At 43.2% G+C, this 22,467-nt stretch overlaps 1 pseudogene; it reads left to right on the forward strand.

Annotated features, from left to right (window-relative positions):
- Positions 1 to 12,454: 12,454 nt before the first annotated feature.
- On the forward strand, positions 12,455 to 14,704 carry LOC122699552 (annotated as a pseudogene).
- Positions 14,705 to 22,467: the final 7,763 nt, after the last annotated feature.

The raw sequence follows: 22,467 nt of genomic DNA on the forward strand, positions 1-22,467 counted from the left end.
GTGGAAACCAAAGATGATGCTAAAGAAATGGAAAGATTTCCCATACTCTTGACTGGAAGAGTTAATATTGTTAAAATGCCCATACTATCCACAGTGCAACGCAATCACTAAGCTCTGCACCTGAAAATAACACAATATTGTAAATCACTGTACTTCAATTTTAGAAAGTTATATAACTGCAAACAATGTAGGGCAAATAACCTAACATCCATTCCTTTAACAAAACCTCAGCAGACTGGGAATAGAGGGGATTCCCTCAACTTGATAAAGCACATGTATGAAAAACCCACTACTTAACCTCCTACTTCATGGAAGCATTAAGTATTAAGCAAATACTAACAGATCATAAGGGAATGAAATAGACAACAATTCAGTAACAATAGGGGACATTAATATCCCACTTTCAACAGTGAACAGATCATGCAGACAGATAATCAATAAAGAAACTAAGTGAAAGAAGCCACTCACAAAAGGTCACGTTTTACATAATCCTGTTTATATGAAACTTCCAGAATTGGAAAATCTAAAGAGACAGTAGATTATCAATGTGTGTTGAGAGCATATCAAAATGGAAAGAAATTAATGATGAGCATGAGATTGCATTTTTGGGTGACACAAGTATTCTAAAATTAGATAGGAGTGAGGGTTGCACACCTCACTGAGTGTGCAAAAATCACTGAACTGTACACTATATAAGGTTGAATTTTTTGTGTGAATTATATCTCCATAAAGCATTGCATTTATTTTTTAGAATTCAGTATATATGGATACTGATAAATTCTGGAGTTAGATGAAAAGTAAAGCAAAAGTGGAAAAAAAAATTAACTGCGATGATAACCCTATATGCAAAACAGAAAAAGAGACACAGATGTGCAGAACAGACTTTTGGACTCTGTGGGAGAAGGCGAGGGATGTTTCGAGAGAATAGCTTGTATATTATCTATAGTGAAACAGATCACCAGCCCAGGTGGGATGCATGAGACAAGTGCTCGGGCCTGGTGCACTGGGAAGACCCAGAGGAATCGGGTGGAGAGGGAGGTGGGGGGGGATCGGGATGGGGAATACATGTAACTCCATGGCTGATTCATGTCAATGTATGACAAAACCCACTGCAATGTTGTGAAGTAATTAGCCTCCAACTGATAAAAATAAACGAAAAAAAAAATTAACTGCAAAGTCTGAGGAACTCATACTTTTTTAATTCTCCACACCAACACAGGATTAAATGGCAAAACAGACCGAGGATAAATGATGGTCAAACATCCATCCCACAGTGCACCCAGGTAATTGTTAAGCAAATCATGGAATTATTTACTTTCCAATTCAGGGAACATGGGTTCAATCCCTGGTCTGGGAGCTAAGAAAGCCCACATACCGCGATGAAGAAGACCAAGCATAGCACAGAAATAGTTTTCGGAAAAAAATAAATAAATAAATTAGCAACAGAATAATACTCTGTAGAAATATCATTAAAGATAAAGGCTATGATCATACAAACACCTTTACAAATAGGTAGAATGTCCTAAAAAATTAGGTAACAATACTGTGACTCTAATTAGTAAAGATGTGCACATTAAAATAATAGCCTTAAAACAATTCTTAAAATAATTTAAAAATGGCTTTATATTTGTGTCTCTCATGTGATGCAGAACACACGCTCAGTTGTGTCTGAATCTTTGCAACCCCATGGACTGGACCCCGCCAGGTTCCTCTGGCCATGGAAATTTCCAGGTGAGAATGCTGGAGTGGGGGGCCATTTCCTTCTCCAAGGGGTCTTCTTAACTCAGGAATGAACCCACGTCTCCAAGTCTCCTGCATTACAGGCCGACTCTTTACCACTGAGTCACTGAGGAAGCCAAGTTCAAAATAGAATATTCAGTTTGTAAAAATGGTTCCATCCCTGGGTTGGGAAGACCTCCTGGAGGAGGGCATTACAACTCACTTCAGTATTCTTGCCTGGAGAATCCCATGAACAGAGGGGCCTGGCAGGCTACAGTCCAAGGGGCCACAAAGAGTGGGGCAGGACTGAACTACTAAGCGCCGCCCAACACAGAAAAAGGATGACGCTGCCCTCTGCTGGCTGGCTTGTGAAGTGCTGGTTTCCCAGCAGGACCTTGACCACACACCACAGACACCAAGAGCTCTGTGAATGTGCCTGTGTTTTGACCCAGCAGTTTTACAATTACCTCAATAAGAGAAATGCCCAAGCTTGTTATGAAGGATTAGTTATCGCATGTCTATTGTCACATAATATTAATCACAATGGCTAAAGTGTTGCCATATCTATATGACATGACTTCTGTAGACATTCAATAATAATCATGCAGATATACATTTATTTAAATTACATTCATGATACACTGTTAGATATGAAAATCTGTTTACAGAATGAAGTTGACCATATACAATCATGGACTAACCCAGAGACTTTTAGAAATAATTTCAGAATTTGACAATCACGTAATCCCTTCAGCTCTTCTGTCCAAAATGGAGATGGCCAGAAATTTCTCTGGCTTCCAGTACAGGAGGAAGGGAACAACGTTTGACCTCCAGCCTTTGACATTAAGAAGACTCCCACTGCCCTACCCCCAACACTGGCCTCAAGGAGAAAACAGGTTCCCTCTTTCCCCTCACAGTGCCTGAGATCAGAGGGTCTACTTCAACCTCTGATAGTCATTTTCTGACACCATAACTCTGGTAGAAGGCAAGTGATCAGTAGCTTTCACCAAACTAGACAATGTATGTGCCTGAAATAATTTCCATAAAATATTCCATGTCTTACTTTTAAAGTTATGGAAGGAAACCAAGAGGAAACAAAACATGAAATGAGACAGCTGGAACAGACAAAGATTGGACACACAAAGGTCCTCACACAGATAAAACTCTGGAAAGACTAAAACTCTAACCCCAGAGGTCAGTAGCCCTCCAGTGCAAGAGTACCTGCCAAAATGACTATAGATTTAAAATTCCAGAAGGAATTAGTACAGATAGAAACAACTTGTGGAAACAAAGTGCAGAGTTCTACACATCCCTTTACTCTTCTGAGGACATGCAAAGTGAAAATGAAAGTCACTCAGACTCTTTGAGACCCTGGTATTCTCCAGGCCAGAATACTGGAGTGGGTAGCCTTTCCCTTCTCCAGGGGAATCTCCCCAGCATAGGTATCAAACCCAGGTCTCCTGCATTGCGGGCGGATTCTTTGCCAGCTGAGCCACAAGGGTAGCCCAAGAATACTGGAGTGGGTAGCCAATCCTTTCTCCAGGGGATCTTCCCACTCCAGGAATTGAACTGGGGTATCCTGCATTGCATGCGGATTCTTCACCAACTGAGCTATGAGCGAACCCTGGACATGTTAAATATTTCAGAGGCACTAGTGATTCTTTCAACCAACAAAGCATGAACAGCACACAGGCGATTTGAAGGAAATCCCTTGTTAGGCATCATTACTGGAACAAACCCGGAGACTTGCCTGCTTCACAGTTGGATAAAGTCCAGATTTTTAAGGCAGTGTTCTCATTTTTTTTTCCTGGAGAAATTAGTGCAATGGATAAAAAATGAAGGGCATTAAACTGGTCTGAAATGTTATCCCCTTTTCTTGTTTGGCCTTCAGAATAATGGGCTGAATATCTCATTCATTTTAGGGTTACATGATGACTGATGTCCGTTGGGTCATAACGTTTAAGAGTTGTGGATTTAAGGAACTTAGGGGTATCTCCAGGGGTGCACACTTCAGCAATGTCCCTGTCAGAAGCCAGCCTGTGTCACTTTCTCCTAAGTGTGACCTCAGACCAGGGGATCAGAGACTCAAGGGATGGTGTGCCTCAGTCGGAGGGTCTGACAACAGCAGGGACTGGAGTCCCAGCAGGTTCACTTGTTTTGAGACCTCTGGGGAATGATCGTTGAGAATAGGCTCATGGAGCTGACACAGAAGTTGTCTAACTCTCCTCGGTCTTGAAGGTAGTAGGGAGAAAAAACTTAAGGTAGAAAGAGATAAAGAAGATCAAAACAATGAGAATCTGAGGTTAGTTTCTCAGTCATATCTGACTCTGTGTCTTCATAGACTGTAGCCACCGGGCTCCTCTGTCCATGGAATTCTCCTGACAAGAATACTGGAGTGGATTGCCATTTCCTTCTCCAAAGGATCTTCCCGACCCAGGGATCAAACACCCGTCTCTTGGATCGCCTGCCTTGGGAGGTGGATTATTTACCATGAGCGTCACGTGGAAAGCACCAGTGAGGGTGTGTCAGCCTACAATTCTGCAATTTCTGTGCACACCTTAGCATCTTCTCTGTGGGATTAAATGGACACACACACACTCACGTGCACATGTAAACAAGAACTTATTTACCTATAGTTCGCCTCTTGTTTTTGGCCGCCCACAAAAGAGAGCCGAAATGTGTCTGATTCCTGGTACAACTCATAAAGAGGAAAAAATCCACCCATCACCAGGTCCCCATCTCTACAGACTCTTGGCTTCTGGAATCGCAAACAACGTCCATAATCCAGCTCACATACAGTGTGTAAGAAATGCAGGAGGAGAAGACAGATCAGAAAGGACATGGCAGGGTCTGCAGGACAGGGAGACAAAACCCTGTGTCTAAGCTGAGCTGGGAAGAAGCTGGCTCGGGAGCGCGTCGGTCGGCTCTGCTCTCAGAACGGAACACGTCCCCTCACGTCAGCACAGCATGCGCCACTGGGGCCCTGCCTCTCAGCCGGGGAAATCTGCAGCGCATGTGCCAGGCTGGTGTGCCAGACCAGGGCACAGGTAGACTCAGAAAGCAGGTGTGTATAAGGGGGTCACAGTGCTGAGACGTCACCCTCGGTGTGGCCGTGATGGGAGCAGCCTGGCTTCCCCTTCTTTTTACTGCTTCCTGTCAGCCCCATGGAGAACCTCTGGGGAGGCTCCCGTCCTGGGACTCTGCACCTGCCCTCCTCCATCCTGGTGAAAAACAATGACCATACACATGTTTTTCCCCTTCCCTCTGTGACTGCATCATAGTCTGTGACTCTCAGACTTCAGGGCTTGGGAGCAGAGAGGGAGGTGTGGGGGAGACACGCCCATCCCGACACTGAGGGCCCCGCCCTCCTGTGTCCATGATTGACGTCCCTGCACGGAGCTCATGCTGGTTGAGCCACCACCGCGCCGAGGGACACGGCAGGGTTAGAAACAGGCTGGTCTGGAATCATCTTAGCACTCTTCATAAAAATTTCAACTGATGCTTTAGCAAGAAAGTACATTTATTCCTCGATTACTGATCTTGGCATATATAATTAAGAAAGCCACTTTCTTTATCTCAAATACAATTTGAAATCTATCTTATTAACAACCTAATTTTATACCATGAAGTGTCAGGAAATAGAATAAAACCTAAATTCACATCTCTCACAGAGCATGAAATGATACAGATTATATGGACAGCAGAATAAAAGAGAGGAGAGAAAAATAAGGAAAATCAACAGTTAGTTCTTTGCAAAGATCCACAAAAATGACAAATTTCAAATACACTGACTGTGAAAAAGGGGAGAAGATTCAGTTACTCAAAGTAAGACATGGATTTGTAGGCATCACTGCTGAATTTATAGGGAAAAGAAACGATTTGAAGAAAATACTATGTCCAGTTGTACATCGACAGATTAGATAATCCAGACAAAATGGACGAATTTCTGGAAAAGATGCTTGCAAAACTGAATCAAGAAGAAGTAGAAAATCTGAATAGACCTATAACCAGTAAGACTATGGAATCAATAATCCAGAAAGTTCTATAAAGCACAGCCTTGTACCACATGGTTTCACTGTTGCTTTCTACCAAACATAAAAAATTACTTAACGATACTGATTCTAAAATGCTTCCCCAAAAAACTGAAGAGGAGAGAACGCTAACTCATTCCATGAGGTCAGTATTACCCTTTTACCAAAGCCAGAAACAGACAATACAGAAAGAGAACGCTATTAGATGAATATACTCGTGACTACTAGTAGAAATATCTTTAACACATACTAGCAAACTGAATGTAGCAATACATTAAATGGATTCTGAACGACAGACAAATGAGATTTATTCCTGGGACCTAAAAGGATGGTCCAGTGTATGAAAACCAATCAATGTAATAGCTAATAATATTATGACACTCCGTCATAACAAAAACACTCAGCAGAAGAAGAATAAAAGGAAATTTCAATAGAATAGAGGCCATGCATCTGTCATCTTAGTTGATAAAGAAAGCCTGGAAATATTTTCTGTGAGATGAAGAACCAGAGAGGGATGTCTGCTTTTGCCACTTCTAGTCAACCTAGCTAGCACAGGAAGTCCCTGCTAAACAAAGAAGCAAGAAAAAGTTATGAAAAGACAGTTACATTAAAAAGGAGGAAGGAAAGTGATCCCTGTTCATGACACCTGTGAAATGGTGTCATATGAAGACACGCTTAGATTACACTCAGAAACAGCACAAGCACATGGGGACACACATGCACGCAGTTAGACCCCCCAAAAAACAGCAAAGTTGCAGGATAAAAAATCAACACACAAGGGACCTCCCTGCTGGTCAAGTGGCCAAGACTCTGAGCTCCCAAAGCAGGTGGCCTGGGTTCAAACTCTGGTCCCTGGTCTGGGAACTAAGATCCCACATGCATGGCAAAGCAAAAATAATAATAATAATAATAATAAAAATTTTTAAATATCTAAAAAATAAGCACATTATTTTTATATACAGTAAGCACAAGCAATTCAAAAAGGAATAAATTATTAGGGATAAACATAAGCAGTGAGGCAAAAGATTTTATTCCCCAAACTATAAAGTATTGCTGCAATAAATTAAAGGAGATAGAAATAAATAGGAAGACATACCATTTTACTGATTGGAAGACTTAATACATTAGAATGTCAATACTACACAAAGTGACCTACAGACTTAATGCAACCTTTATTGAACTTCCAATGACATTTTTGTGGAAATAGAAAAATGTATCCCACCATTTGTTTTGAAAGCTCAGGCACCCTGCATAACCAAAAGAATCCTGAAAGAGCAGATCAAAGTTGAAGGTATGAAACCTCCTGATCCCATAATACCCTAAAGGGTTACACCAAAGTAATTAAACAGTGTGGTACTGGAGTAAATAAAATTGAAATAAAGCCTAGAGCCCTGGTAAAAGAACAACAACAAAGAAATAACAAACTCCCTCCAATATTTGGTCAGATAAACTTCAATAAGACTGACAGGCTCATTTAGTGGGGAAGAGACAGATGTTTCAGCAAATTACATTGAGTAAAGTAGCAAAGGAAGGTGAGGTGGGCATCTTTCATTCATAATGAGATCCAAGGCAGGGTCCTTGGGATCGGATCAATCCCTGGGATGATCAGCCCTGAGTGTGAGGAGTAATTTGGACAAATTTGGTTATTGAAGGGGCAGTTCTTCCTTCTTTTGGGACATTCACCCTGGACACAGATTTCCCTTCCCTGCAGGCAATGTTCCAAGATGTCTTATCTATCGTCCTGGTGTCCCCCACACACTGCTTCTGATGAAGGAACTCATTGCACAGGAAATGAAATGTGGCAATGAGCAAACACTTTTGGAATTCACTGTCCTTCCTTCCCCCAGCCACCCTGAAGCAGCTGGCCTGAAACAACAGTGCAGTGGGCTTTGGAGACCTGAGAGTCAGTGTCCTCTGGGGGGAAATACCTTGCAGGGCTGGGGTGCTGTTCTTCTGGAGGTTGTATAAACTCAAAAGGGGCTTTCCCAGAGGGCACAGTGGTAAAGAATCCTTTTGCCAATGCAGGAGACGCAAGTGACGGGGGTTCAATCCCTGGGTTGGGAAGATCCCCTGGGGGACGAAATGGCAAACCGATCCAGTATTCTTGCCTGGAAAATTCCGAGGACAGAGGAAAGGCTGTTTTCTCAGTCCTCATCTTCCGTTTTCAATAATATCTGCTGCTCTTAATTCACTCCCTTGTGAAACTCCTTTACCCCTTGAGTCCTTTCTCTTCTCTTAAACATAAAGGTGTACCACTCTCCTTCTTTCTCTTCTCTCTTTTATTTTGGTGGCTTCGCATCTTAAACCTACATTTCCATTTGGCTCTAGTCTCATATTCTGTGTTATAGTCAAGAAACTTACTACCAGTTTTCTGCAATTTTCACCAACACCCTACCCAAAATAGAACTGATAATCTTTCATAGTCTCTACAGTTGACCCTTGAACAGTGCAAGTTTGAACTGTATGGGTCCTCTTGTAAGCCTATTTTTTAAAAAATAAATGCATACTACAGCACTACACAACCAGTGGTTGTGTTACAGGGAAGAACTGACTCCATGTGGGATCTACTTCTTTTACTTTAACCCTTAACTTTGCTTCTGGTTGCTTTTGTTTAGGAAAAGGACACTATTTATACAAAACCAATGGGAAGCAAAGGTTCTACAACTGTATCCTTTTTGTTCACTAAAAAGATACTGTTTATCCTGCCTCCAGCCCTCTGCCTGAGTATTAATCCAAAGTACCTTAGTTCAGGACCCTGTCCACCTGTGGATGGCAGGAAGGAAGAAGTTAACACATCTCCTCCCTGAGACTATACCAGAAGATATTTGCAGGATTAAAGGCCATTTTACTTTGCTTCCTCACCTCCCCTATCTCTGTTCTATAAAAGAACTTGGCATTCAGATCCAGATAAGATGGCTATTTTGAGACATTAGTCCTCCGTCTTCTCGGTCACCAGTTGCCCAAATAAAGTTGTGCTCCTTGCCGCAGCACCTAGTTTCTCCATTAACTGGCCTGTTTCGTGGCCATCAGATCAAGTTTGGACTCAGTGACCGTTGTTTGAATGTGCAGTTGTGGAACCATGGATGCCGACTGTGGAGTTAGCTCCAAATTCTCAACTCTGTGGAGGGGTTGGGCCCTAACTCCCACCCCCACCCCCATTGCTTAAGATTGTACTTGCCACCTCTCCTGACTTCCTCTTTGCTTTAAAAGGCACTTCATCTGCTCAGCCACTTAGCTGGAAACCACAGCTTTATCTCTGGTTCTGTCCTTTCCCTTTTCCTGCATATCCAGTCAGTAAGTTCACACTGTGTGTGTGTGCGTGCGTGCGCGCACACCACACACTCAGTTATGTCCAGCTCTTTCAGATCCCATGGACTATAGTCTGCCAGGCTCCTCTGTCCACGGAATTTTCTAGCAAGAATACTGGATTAGGTTGCCATTTCTTTCTCCAGGGGATCTTCCCAACCCAAGGATGGAACCCTCAAGTTTTGGGTCTCCTGTACGGACAGGTGGATTCTTTACTACGGCACCACCTGGGAAGCCCCCACAGTAAGGTATTCTAAAATAATCCGATGGATTCACAAAATGACTCTCTGCATCTACTCTGGTGCATTAGGTAGATTTGTGTTTGCTACAAGGTCTAGTAAAGAAATTCCAGGCACAGTGTTCTCTTAGGGAAAGGAAGATCCACACTGTTGCTAAAGCAGGTTGTGAATTGTAAAGCAGACCTGGAATCCTAGTCCTTCTAAAGCTACTAAGTAGTGCAGAAGGAAACTTCCACTCTTATTTTTTATAGAATGTATCCCAGTTGGGGGAAAGAAAACATTACAATGTTGGTAGGGACTGCAAATACCTAACCAGGCACATACCTGTTGAGTTTTTTTTTCACCTACAATAGTATCTGATGGTGTCAGTCACCTCAAATTCTTGTGTTTGTGTGCATAGACTTAGGAATCTCTTCAATGCCTTGGATCTGAAAGACAGTGTGTTCTCTGGAGATTGGGTTACCCCCTGATTGGATTGTCCACTCTCTTCCCCTATTAAAGGAAAATCAGAGACAGAAGTTAGTGGACTTTCCAGTGAGCCACAGGCTGACTGCATCTCAGGAGTGGTCAGAGGACAGCTCTTGAAATTGGGGGATCCTGCACAGACCAGATTTCCAAGCTGGCCTTATCTGGTGAGCATGGAATCGATACTGATGGCAAAACAGTACACATCTACATTTACCTTTTCTAAAATCTCTTTATTTTAGCCAACAGTAGCTTTTAAAATGAAAAGTTACCTTACTGAAAGTTATTTCTTTGGTGTTAGTATTAAGAAATATTCAAGGTTTTGTATAGGTTTTTGTATGAAGCTTTCTTGGGATAATTAGCCAGATTAAAAAAAAAAAAAAAACCAAACAAGATCACTATGAAGTAGAAGCAGTATTTGTCTGAACTTTGAGTTTTTTCATTTACAATAGTATCTGACTGTGTCAATAGCCTCAAATTCTTGTGTTTTGTGGGCACAGATTTAGGAATGTCTCCAATACCTTGGATCTGAGAGGGTGCACACACTGATTGGGTTGTCCACTGATTGGGTTGTCCACCTTCTTCCCCCATAAAAGGAGAGGCAGAGGCAGAAGTCAGACTTTCCATTGAGGCACTGGCTGTCTGCACCTCACGAGTGGTGAGTGAACAGCTCTTAGAACTGGGGGAACCTGCATTGACCAGATTTCCAAGCCAGTCTCTCCTGGTGAGTGTGGAATCCATACTGATGTCCATCTATATACTTTTGCTTTTTGTACAATCTTTAATTAAGCAAATAGCTCTTAAAATGTTACCTTACTGAAAGTTGTTTCTTTGGTGTTAGAATTAAGAAATATTCAAGGTTTTGTATAGGTTTGAGTATGAAGCTTTCTTGGGATAATTAGCCAGATTTTTTTTCTAAACAAAATCACTATGAAGTAGAGGTAGTATTTGCCTGGGCTCTATTTAAATAGTTTTCTCTGAAAAATGTTTTACCCACAAGTTTATCTTTCTTGGTTTTTATTTTTCTTTCTTTTTAAATTCAGCTCTCTGATTGCTGCTCCATCCCAGAGTTTCTGATTCATCACATCTGAGAGCGAGGCCTGAGACTCTCCATTTCTAGTAAGTCCCCAGGTGCTGCTGTTGCTCTAAGGACACACTCTGAGAACCACTGGTCCACCTGCTCACAGTTTAAGGATGTACTCTGAGAACCACTGGTCTAGCCTGTCCCTGGTTGGGTGGGGAAGCTTTCTGAGACTTGACGGGAGGGTCCTTAATATAGGCAGAGGCCTAGGATGACCCTGTAGCAAGAATGGGTTCATACTGCCCAAAATTGTGTTTCAGATTTCTTTCTCTTCCTATTAATAGTGCTTCTAATGTGGCCTGAGGAGGCAGTGCTCCCATGAAAGGAAATAAGATTGCTTTCTGAACTAGCTGAGCTACAAAGACTAGACTGTCCTATTTGTAAGATGGAAGAAGAGAGAATGTTCCAGGCCGTCTATCGGATACATCAGCACAGGGTCTGCCCTTCGTGGTTTACTTTCCCTTGTGGTGGCCATGAGCTGCAAGGAAGACAGTAAAGACTGGACATCCATGGGCCCTGGTGATGAGGGGAGGTGCAAGGACTTGGGGTAAGGATTATGTCTGTGACTTGCCTGTATCACTCACGGCAAGGTCAAGGTGACTTTTAAAAGTTATTTTACAGTGTCCTATTTCCTTTTTTCTCACTGTTTGATTTCTCTACCTGAGATATCCTCTGAAGCTATGTCTAACTTTATCTCATTTCTCTTCCAAATTAATCCATTACCTTTGTGTATTTTGATGTTCTTATACTTCTTTGTTTAATGTCTACTGCTTCCCAGGTGGTGCTAGTGGTAGAGAACCTGCCTGCCCATGCATGAGGCTTAAGAGACACTGGTTCAATCCCTTGGTCTGGGCGATCCCCCGGAGTGGGGCATGGCAATCCACTCCAGTAGTCTTGCTTGGAAAATTTCATGGACAGAGGAGCCTGGCAGCCTACAGTCCATAAGGTTGCGAAGAGTTGGACACCACTGAAGCGACTTAGTAGGCAGGCAATGTCTACTGCACGGCAGGCAGATTCTTTGCCGTTTGAGCCACGAGGGAAGCTCAATTTGTACATTTAATGCTGTCTAAAAAAACCTGGAACCTGCTTTGATGTTGTGATAAAATAATCTAGTACATCACTGGCTCTTGTATTTCTGGGAATATTTAGTAAACAATAAAATGTTTTTTAAAAAATTCAGCTCTCTGATCCATATGTGTCATCAAGTTAAACGGCTATGGCTGGTTGCTCAGTCGTGTCCGACTCTTTGCGACCCCATGGACTGTGGCCCGCCAGGCTCCTCTGTCCATGGGATTCTCCAGGCAAGAATACTGGAGTGGATTGCCATTCCCTTCGCCAGAGGATCTTCCCGACCAAGGGATCGAACCCGGGTCTCCTGCATTGCAGACAGATTCTTTACCTTCTGAGCTACAGGGCTGCCCTTCCCCAATATCTTCATCAATAACTTATTATTTTTTCTTTCTTCTTACTTCTCTTCCTCCATATCTCCCTCTTTCTCTGTCGCTGTGATGGCCTTATTGATGATCACAACACTATTGTACTTCACACTGTAGGAAACAGCCTTTAATCTATTAACCCCTTTCTCTCCTGAGGCTGAGGAGCGCGGAGGCGAGATGACTCCGTCTCCCATCCCACGCAAAGAGCGCTCTGAGGAGCAGTCCGCGGATCGCTGTAAAGATACAGGCACTACCCAGCAGTCCGGCGAGAAGGGCCCCGGCAGGGATAAAGCTCGGAAGCGGCGCAGGGCCTCGGGCGGTAGCAGCAGCTCGGAGGCTCGGTCCCGCGCGGGCTCCAGCCGCGGCTCCAGCTCGCCCTCAGCATCCGGCCGCTCGGGACGCTCCAGTGGGTCCCGCAGCTCCAGCCCCAGCAGCTCCCCCGGCTCTCCAAGGCCTTGGCGCCCCCACAGGCGGCGGTCCGGTTCCAAACCCAAACCACCCAGACTAGACGAGAAGGAAAGCAGAAGGCGCAGCCCACCCCCAACCCCCCCCAAGCCCACCAAAGTGCACGTCGCGAGGCTCACCCGGAAGGTGACAAGGGAGCACATCCGGGAGCACATCAGGGAGCACTCCACCTTCAGGAGAGTTAGAGAGATCGACCTGCGCAGACAAAGGATGCGCGCGCATCCGTCTCAAGGCCACGCCTACGTGGAGTTCGAGAATCCGGAAGAGGCGGCGAAGGCGCTCAAGCACATGGACGGAGGGCAATCGACGGCCGGCAGATCACGGCCACAGCCGTGCTGGCCCCAGCCACCCCCAGGCGACTGAGCCCTCCCTGGAGAATGCTGCCACCGCCCCCTCCACGTGGCGCAGGCTGAGGAGGAGCAGGTCGTGTTCCCCTTGGGGCAGATCCCCCGAGCGCGGGCGACCCCGCACCCCCAGCCGCCCTCGTCACTGGAGCGGCTCCAGCTCCAGCTCCTTCCGAAGGTGAGGGCAGCAGTTGACACGTGTCCCCGAGCAGTTAGAGCTCCGGCTGCAGGGGTGTTGCCGGTTTAGGGTTGTGCTTGTAAAGGTGCCCTCCAGTGTTCTGGCTGGAAAACTTCCCAGTTTCTGTAGTTCCTGGGAGTCATGTAGCTGGCAAAGCCAGCAGGGGTGAGCAGGGGGCTTCAGACGGACGGACAGCCCCGGCCTGGGAGCACGTTTTTCCATGTCCCAGACGACCTGGGCCGATCCGGTGGCCTGGTCCTCCCTAACCTGTTGGCCGGCAGAGTCCAGCAGTGGTGTCATCCCTGTTAGCCTGGCCCTGCACCCCTGCTTGGGTCCTCTTCTGACCTCTAGGGTCAGGTACCCCGTGTTATGTGCCCCCCCCCACCCCCCTCCCTTTCTCTGAAATTGGTAAGTACACACACCCATCCCTTTCTCTGAAATTGGTAAGTACACACACACACACACACACACACACACACACACCCCTCCCTTTCTCTGAAATTGGTAAGTTTCAAGCCAGCTCTGCTGGGTCATCAGGGAACCACCCCTAGCCAGGGCAGTTGTGTGCTCTTCACTGCCCTGCAGGTTACCTCAGCAATGTGTACATTGCTTTTTTGGCTTTTATTGTACAGTCAGGGCTATTCATTTTCTGTTTTGGCTTTTGTAACTTAGTAGCTTTTTAGATAATGTTGTGGTTGTTCTTTGTTGTGTAAAATAATTGCTTTGGATGAACCAAGGATTAGAGTTTAAAAAAAAAAAAAACTTTTATCAGGATTCAAATAAATTGGGGTGAATACTTTGTTCAGTGAAATTCTGAATTATGGATCTTAGTCCACAACTTGGGATGTAATAGGTGCTCTGTAAACATGAGGATCAAGTGATTTTCGTTCCAAACTGAGGAATATTGGGTGTTGAAAGGGGTGTAACGTGTTAGTAGTTATGGCAGGGCAACAGGATTAAGATATTTTTATTTTCTCCCTCTAAAAACACCCTCTGAAACAGAAATGATGGATTTTAAAAGAAAGTGTGCACTGATTAGGTTTACATTTTAAGTATATTTTTATGATTAAAGTCTTAAATGGATTGGAGAAGGCAATGGCAACCCACTCTAGTACTCTTGCATGTTGAGCCCCTTCTAAGGGCAAAGTGAGTAAGTATATATGCCAGTGTAAATCACTGGAGTCCACATTACTCTTCCCTTCATTGGGTATCCAACTTAGTGAGAGAATTAACATAAAATGAAGAGATGATAATACATATACAGTTCACAATTGGAAGACTAAAAGAGAAAATGCAATATTTGATGTCTGGGTCTGGAAAACTCACTCTGTTCAAATAGTATTTTGCAGGAAGATGGAAAAGTACTCAGGATTGATTCAAGGGCGGCAGGAGCTGAGAGGCCATGGCAGCATTCCCCGGTCACGGTGGAAGTGCTCCTAGAGGTATTCTCCTGGGGCAACACAGGTTCTTACCACAGAGCTGGGACATGTCCAGTCTGCATTCATCTCTGAGATCTCTCTCATCTCCCTCAGCTATAGAAAATCTGACTGAAGCAACCCAGTCTGATGGAGAAAACTGAGAAATCCGTTTGCTTTGAAGAGGCAAAAGAGAGAAGCCGAACAAATTAATAAACTCTTTATTGGTGTTTTGAACTTTGAAACCGCAGAAGGAAGTCGGAGGAACTGTTACCAGCAGTGGGGAGAACTTACAGACTGTGTGGTCCTGAGGGATCCTTCCAGCCAAAGATCAAGGCAATGCGGTTTTATCACCTTTTCATCCATGACCGAGGTGGATGAAATGTCCACTGGATCCCATTCCGTTGACGGCAGAGTGCTTGAACCCAAACATGTGTCCCAAGAGCAGCATCTGGACAGCGGGGTGTCCTTTGGACACTGAAGAAGCTGTTTGTTGGTATTCAACAAGGTACTGAGGAACATCATCTTAGAGATTACTTTGAGAAATATGGAAAAATGGTACCATTGAGAGCATTACTGATAGGCAGTCTGGTAAGAAAAGAGGCTTTGGATTTGTGACTTTTGATGACCTTGATTCTGTGGGCAAGACTGTGTTGCTGAAAAACCATACCATCAGTGGTCATCATGCAGAAGTCGCAAAGGCTTTGTTAACATGGGAACTGCAGCAAGTCTAAGGTTCTAGAAGTGGAGGAGGAGGCCCCTTTGGTTTGGGGGTTTATCCTGGTGGTAGCAATTTGGGACAAGCATCAGGATGAGAAAGTAACTTCTGGGGAGGATCTGATGCATATGGAAATGGTCCTAGATTTTGGGGTGCTTATCATGGGGCTGGAGAAGGGAGAGACAGAGGGTCTGTCTGGCAGATGTGCTGAAAGCCCCACATCTGGCAACCATGATTGAGGCTGCAGAGGTGGTCATGGCAACCATGGACGAGGAAATTGTAGAAGTGGAATTAACAATGACTTTGGAAATTATCAGCAACAATCTAATTACAGTCGATGAGGAATGGAAACTTTGGTAGCAGAAACTTGAGGGCTCAATATGGTGAAGGAAACTCTGGTCCAGGAGGCAGTGGGGGATGTTGGGGTTGGGAGGGCGAAGCCGAAACTGAGCTTCTTCCTCTTTGCCCTGGGCTTCACTGTCTAATTAGTAGAGGCTGAGAGCCCAGAGGTAACTGGGCAGCTTCAGGTTATGAGTAAACATGTAGGGATGTGGCAGAAAACAGAGAGCAGGTGCAGAGAGCCATTTGTGAATGAATTGAATTATTTAAGAACATTGCCTTCCTGCAGAGGAAAAACTGTATGGAAAATGCCTTTGAGGCAGTTTCTTAGCTTGTTTTTTTCTAGTGATCTTTGTCAGAGTGTAGAAGCGTCACATCTTTGATAATGTTAAATTTTGTTTAACATTAAACATTTTGTTAAATGTTTGTAAATTGTTACCGTTTCTTTGTAAAATGTTACATTTTTAAAAGTCTTTTGCAAGATTTTTCTGTTTTTGAAAAGCTTTTAGAAGTATGCTGTAATGAAACATATTAATAACATTATTCCTTAAATTTTAGCATGTAGAACTATTATATGAAGCATTGTACATTTATGATTTAATAAAATAATTCTAAAGGAAAAAAGCACTTGTGGTTTGTCCTCTTTCACCTATACTCTTTTGCACTTTTAATTTTTCTTTTTCAACAGTTTTTTTTCTAATTTCATATCATTGACATACAGTACTACATACAGTTTTCTTTCGATGGAAGAGTTATACAATTCCATTATTCCAGGTAATTTTTAAAGTTTAAAATTGCTGCTACTGTATATGTTTGAAGTGTATGTGACATCTATATCATGAAATGATTACCACAGTGATTTTAGTTAGCATAATACTGGAGGGGTAGCCATGCCCTCCTCCAGGGGATCTTCCCAACCCAGGGATCAAACCCTGGCCTCCCACATTGCAGGCAGATTCTTTACCATCTGAACCACCAGGGAAGCCCTTTATTTAACATTCATCATCTCAAAATGTTTTTTGTTGTTTTTTTTTTTAAGTCTTTTTTTGGTGTGATGAGAGTCTTAGGATTTACTCTCTGGACACATTTCTTCAGCACCGTGGTGAACAGCAACATTAACTGCGGTCGTCATGTTACTCATTACCCGTTTTGCATCTTTTTTTAAAGCTGAAAATTTGTACCTTTCAACAACCTTTCTCCTATTTCTCCTTCTATGCAGTCTCTGCTTCTGTAAACCAGATGTGATATCTTTTTCTATGGGTTCATTTTGAGTATTTGGGTTCTTTCTTTTTTTAGATTTTTTTTTTTATTGAAGTATGTGCTTGTTCTTAGTCGCTCAGTCGTGTCTGACTCTTTGCGACCCCATGGACTGTAGCCTGCCAGGCTCTTCTATTCATGCGGAATTCTCCAGGCAAGAACAGTGGAGTGGGTTGCTATTTCCTTCTCCAGGGAATCTTCCCAACCCAGGGATCAAACCCAAGTCTCCTGCATTGCTGCCGGATTCTTTACCATCTGAGCCACTGGGGAAGCCCTTTTGAAGTATAGTTGATGAATAATATTGTATAACTTGCAGATAATATAGAAGAGTGATTCACAATTTTTAAAGTTATACTCTATAAAGTATTGGTCATAGTCCCTGTTGGTACAATGTGTTCTTGTAGCTTATTTTATACATCAAATTGTAACTGCTCACTGCTCAAAAGTCAATAAAGAGGCACAGTTGGAAAGAGGGAAAGTTTGCTTTATTTTGGATGCCAGCACCTGGGTTCAGGGGATGGGGGCAGGATGGATGCCTATCCAAAGGCTGATCAGCCCAGATAGCTGGCTCATTATTATTTCTGGGTGTGTTCTTGAGGATGTTTCTGGAACAGATCAGCATTTGATTCCATAGACTAAGTGAAGTGACCCACTCTCCTCAGGGTAGGTGGGTGTTATTCAATCTGCTGAGGGCCACATGGAAAAACAGGTGAAAGAAGGTGAATCCACTCTCTCTTCCTGAGTGGGAATGTCCATCTTTTCCTTCCCTTGGACTCAGAGCTCCTGGTTCTCAGGCCTTCGGACTTGGATTGAAGTTTACCATTGACTTTTAAAAGATATTTACTTATTTATTTAATGGGCGGTGTCAGGTCTTAGTCTTATTTGCGGGATGCGGGATCTTTCGTTGTGGCACACAGACTCTCTAGTTGTGGTTCAGGGGCTCATTTGCTTCACAAGATGTGGGATCTTAGTTCCCCGACTAGGGGTTCAATCCACATCCCCTGCATTTTGAGGCAGATTCTTAACCACTGGACCACCAGGGAAGTCTCACCCCTGACTTTTCTGCTTCTCCAGGTTGCAAATAGCAGATTATGGGATTTCTCACTGTTATAACCATGTAGGTGAATTCCTAAATACCTCCCCTCTTCTGTAGACTTTATGTCCTATTGGTTCCATTTCTCTAGAGAACCTTGACTGATACACATTATTAAATTTCAAAGAAAGTGCACCTGGAGGAACTTTTCCAATGCCTAAGAGCCTCTCTCACAGACAGCCCTTCCCCCAGGCAGCCCAAGTACACGAACACACACCAAAACATTTAAAAATGAAGAGACACACATGCTGAAACTAACTCTAATACATACACTCTCTCTCTACTTCTCCATGACACGTTATAAATTCTTTGCTCTACTTTTTATCTCTTTCCTCTCATGAAGATTAAATCAAACGGGGCAGTGAATCTGTTTAGTTTATTTCTGGATCACAGGTTTTATGCCATCGCTTTGCACATAGTAGATATTTGCAAATAGGGTGACCAAAGAATTTTCTCTCCAAGCTGGAACACACTGGGGAATAAAGAGGGTAGTGTTAATCATTAGAACAGGGCAACAGGATAAATATCTGCTGAAGACAAAAATGAAGGCCTGCCAGTTAAAGTACATGATTAGATTTGCATTTAAAACAGATCATCTGGTTACAATGATGACCTATATGGGAGAAGAACCTAAAAAAAGAGTGGATGTGTGTACATGTACAACTGATTTGGTTTGCTCTACCGCAGAAAGTAACACAAAATTGTATACCACCTACACTCCAATAAATTAAAAAAAGACTGATTCATTTTGCTTTGCAGCAGAAAGAAACATTCACACACAAAACAGACCATAGTGATGAGAACAAAGACTTATTGCATGTATAGCACAGGAAACCCTGCTCAGTGTTATGTGGGAGCCTGGATGGGAGGGAGTTTGGGGGAGAATGGATACATGTATATACACGGCTTAGTCCCTTTGCACCTTGAACTATCACAACATTGTTAATCGGCAATACAAACTAAAGTTTAAAACATTAAAAATAAAAAGAAGCGAACACAAACACATTGGCATAATAAATCTTGTAATGTAGTTACTGGGGGTAGGGGAAGAGCTTATGGTGGGGGAGAGTTCAGAAAAAAATAGATAAAAATAAATGATTCACTTTGTTGTACCACAGAAAGTAACACACACAAAAAACAGGTGATAGTGATTAGAATCTAATGATTGGATTATAAGGACAAAAGATGTAGAATCTAAGCTGTCACTGCTAATTTATTGCAGTTTGTCACTCAGAAGATGACATCTTTGCATAAATGTAGTTAAGTGAATGGATTTTCAGTGTTTCAGTATTTTAAGTTCAGTGTTTGAATAGTTTATTATATAAATTGATCTGGATTTGGCACTGGATAATGACCTTCACCTTTCTGTATTTGTCTCATGCGGGCTTCATGATGTCCCAGAATCCCCTTCTCAATGTGTGGTGTTGTACATCCCTGGAAACTTCTTAGAAATGAAAATTCTCCATCCCCACTCCAGACCTTAGGATAAAATAATTTAACAGAATCTATATTAACCTAAGGCTTCCTCGGTGGCTCAGCGTTGAAGAATTCACCTGCAATGCAGGAGATGCAAGTTCAATCCCTGGCTTGGGAAGATCCCCTGGAGGAGGGCATGGCAACTCACTCCAGTATCCTTGCCTGGAAAATCCCGTGGACAGAGGAGCCTGCTGGACTACAGTCCATAGGGTCACAAAAAGTTGGACACAACTGAAGTGACTGAGCATGCATGCATATTATCCTAAGATAAAATAACATAAGAAGAGGAATGAACTTAGTTCCTGTTAACTGGATGTGGGGAGTAAAATTATTATTATATTGGAATACTGAGTAGAGGGTGAGTGAGTCTCCCCATCCCCTTCACATTTAATAATAGATAAAATACAATAAAATTATTTTTTAAAAATTGAATATGCTTATATAATCATTCAAAACCATCCTTTAATTCTTTTGACTTTTTCATATTTTTAACAATGTTGTGATGATTTCAGGCACACAGCAGAGCAAATCAGCCATACATACACACGTATCCTTTCTTGTGGGAGGGCTTCCTAGTGGCTTCGAGAAGATTCCCTGGAGAAGGGAATAACAGCTACTCCAGTATTCTTGTATGGATAATCCTGTGGACAGAGGAGCCTGGCAGGCTACGTTCTCCAGGATCACGAAGAGTCTGACATGACTGAAATGACTGAGCACACTTGCATGTATATTAACCTAAGCTAAAATAATTTAACAGAACATAAGAGGAAAGACATTAGTTTCTGTTAGCTGGATGTGGGGAGTAAATTATTATTATTAATATCTTGGAATACTGAGTCAAAGATGAGTCTCTCCATCCCTTTCATGTTTAGTAATTAATAGATAAGGTACAATAAATAAAATTAATTAAAAAATTTGTATGTGCTTACATAATACTTCAAAACCATCCCCCCCCCTTTTTTTTTAAAAGCTTTCTTTTTTTATTGGCGTATAGCTGATTAACAATGCTGTGATAATTTCACGCACACAGCAGAGTGACTCAGCCATACATACACTTGTATCCCTTCTCATGGGAGGACTTCCTGGTGGCTTCGGGAAGATCCCCTGGAGAAGGGAATGACAGCCCGCTCCAGTCTTCTTGCCTGGAGAATTCCGTAGATGGAGGAGGCTGGTGGGCTACAGTCTATGGGATCACAAAGAGTTGGACAGGACTGAGCAACTAACACACACACACACACACACACTCTTCTTGTGGGGGAGTAAATTATGTCCAGGTATAGATATAGGTGGGAGGGGGGCAGGTCTCGTCCTGACCTTTCTCCATGCTCACCCTTAAGTGTAATGCTCCCAGGTGGCCCCAAACCCAGACAGCCCTCCCTACATGGTGACCTCACACAGCTTCATTTCCCAGACCCCAGGACTGGCAGATAAGAACCGGGCATATCCATTCGTCTGCTGATGGGCATCTAGGTTGCTTCCATGTCCTGGCTATTATAAACAGTGCTGCAATGAACATTGGGGTGCACGTGTCTCTTTCAGATCTGGTTTCCTTGGTGTGTATGCCCAGCCGTGGGATTGCTGGGTCATATGGCAGTTCTATTTCCAGTTTTTTTAAGGAATCTCCACACTGTTCTCCATAGCGGCTGTACTAGTTTGCATTCCCACCAACAGTGTAAGAGGGTTCCCTTTTCTCCACACCCTCTCTGGCATTTATTGCTTGTAGACTTTTGGATAGCAGCCATCCTGACTGGCATGTAATGGTACCTCATTGTGGTTTTGATTTGCATTTCTCTGATAATGAGTGATGTTGAGCATCTTTTCATGTGTTTGTTAGCCATCTGTATGTCTTCTTTGGAGAAATGTCTATTTAGTTCTTTGGCCCATTTTTTTGATTGGGTCATTTATTTTTCTGGAATTGAGCTGCAGGATAAAGAAGCTGTGGTACATATACACCATGGAATATTACTCAGCCATTAAAAAGAATTCATTTGAATCAGTTCTAATGAGATGGAAGAAACTGGAGCCCATTATACAGAGTGAAGTAAGCCAGAAAGATAAAGACCATTACAGTATACTAACACATATATATGGAATTTAGAAAGATGGTAATGATAACCCTATATGCAAAACAGAAAAAGAGACACAGATGTACAGAACAGACTTTTGGACTCTGTGGGAGAAGGCAAGGGTGGGATGTTTCAAGAGAACAGCATCAAAACATGTATATTATCTGTGGTGAAACAGATCACCAGCCCAGGTTGGATGCATGAGATAAGTGCTCAGGCCTGGTGCACTGGGAAGACCCAGAGGGATCGGGTAGACAGGGAGGGGGGAGGGGGGAGTGGGATGGGGAACACATGTAACTCCATGGCTGATTCATGTCAATGTATGACAAAAACCACTACAATATTGTAAAGTAATTAGCCTCCAACTAATAAAAATAAATGAAAAAAAAAAAAAAAAGAACCGGGCATAAACGTGGCTCCACCTCCTGTTCCCTAAAGGGCCAAGTGCCTGGTACCTACTGGATCAGAAAGGGTCATGTGACACTCCAGGGCAAAAGGGGGTTGGAATATAAAGATTAGTTCACACTGAAGAGTTGGAATCTGCCTTAGTACGTCTGGGGAGGCTTCAGACCCACATCAAAGCTCTGGGCTCTAGGAGGGACTTACTAAGTTAAATCCAGAGCCTGTTGTCAGGAAGCATAACCGCTCACCTCTAGTCACTGTTTTCCTGTTTCGTTACTCTGTGTGTTTTGGCCGCTTCAGTTGTGTCTGACTCTTTGTGACCCCATGGACTGTAGCTCGCCAGGCTCTTCTGTCCGTGGAATTCTCCAGGCAAGAATAAAGGAGTCAGTTGCCATTCCTCTCTCCAGGGGATTTTCTGGACCCAGGGATTGAACCGG

Source organism: Cervus elaphus, chromosome 9, assembly GCF_910594005.1.
Source record: "Cervus elaphus chromosome 9, mCerEla1.1, whole genome shotgun sequence".
In the NCBI taxonomy this organism is placed as follows: Eukaryota; Metazoa; Chordata; class Mammalia; order Artiodactyla; family Cervidae; genus Cervus; species Cervus elaphus.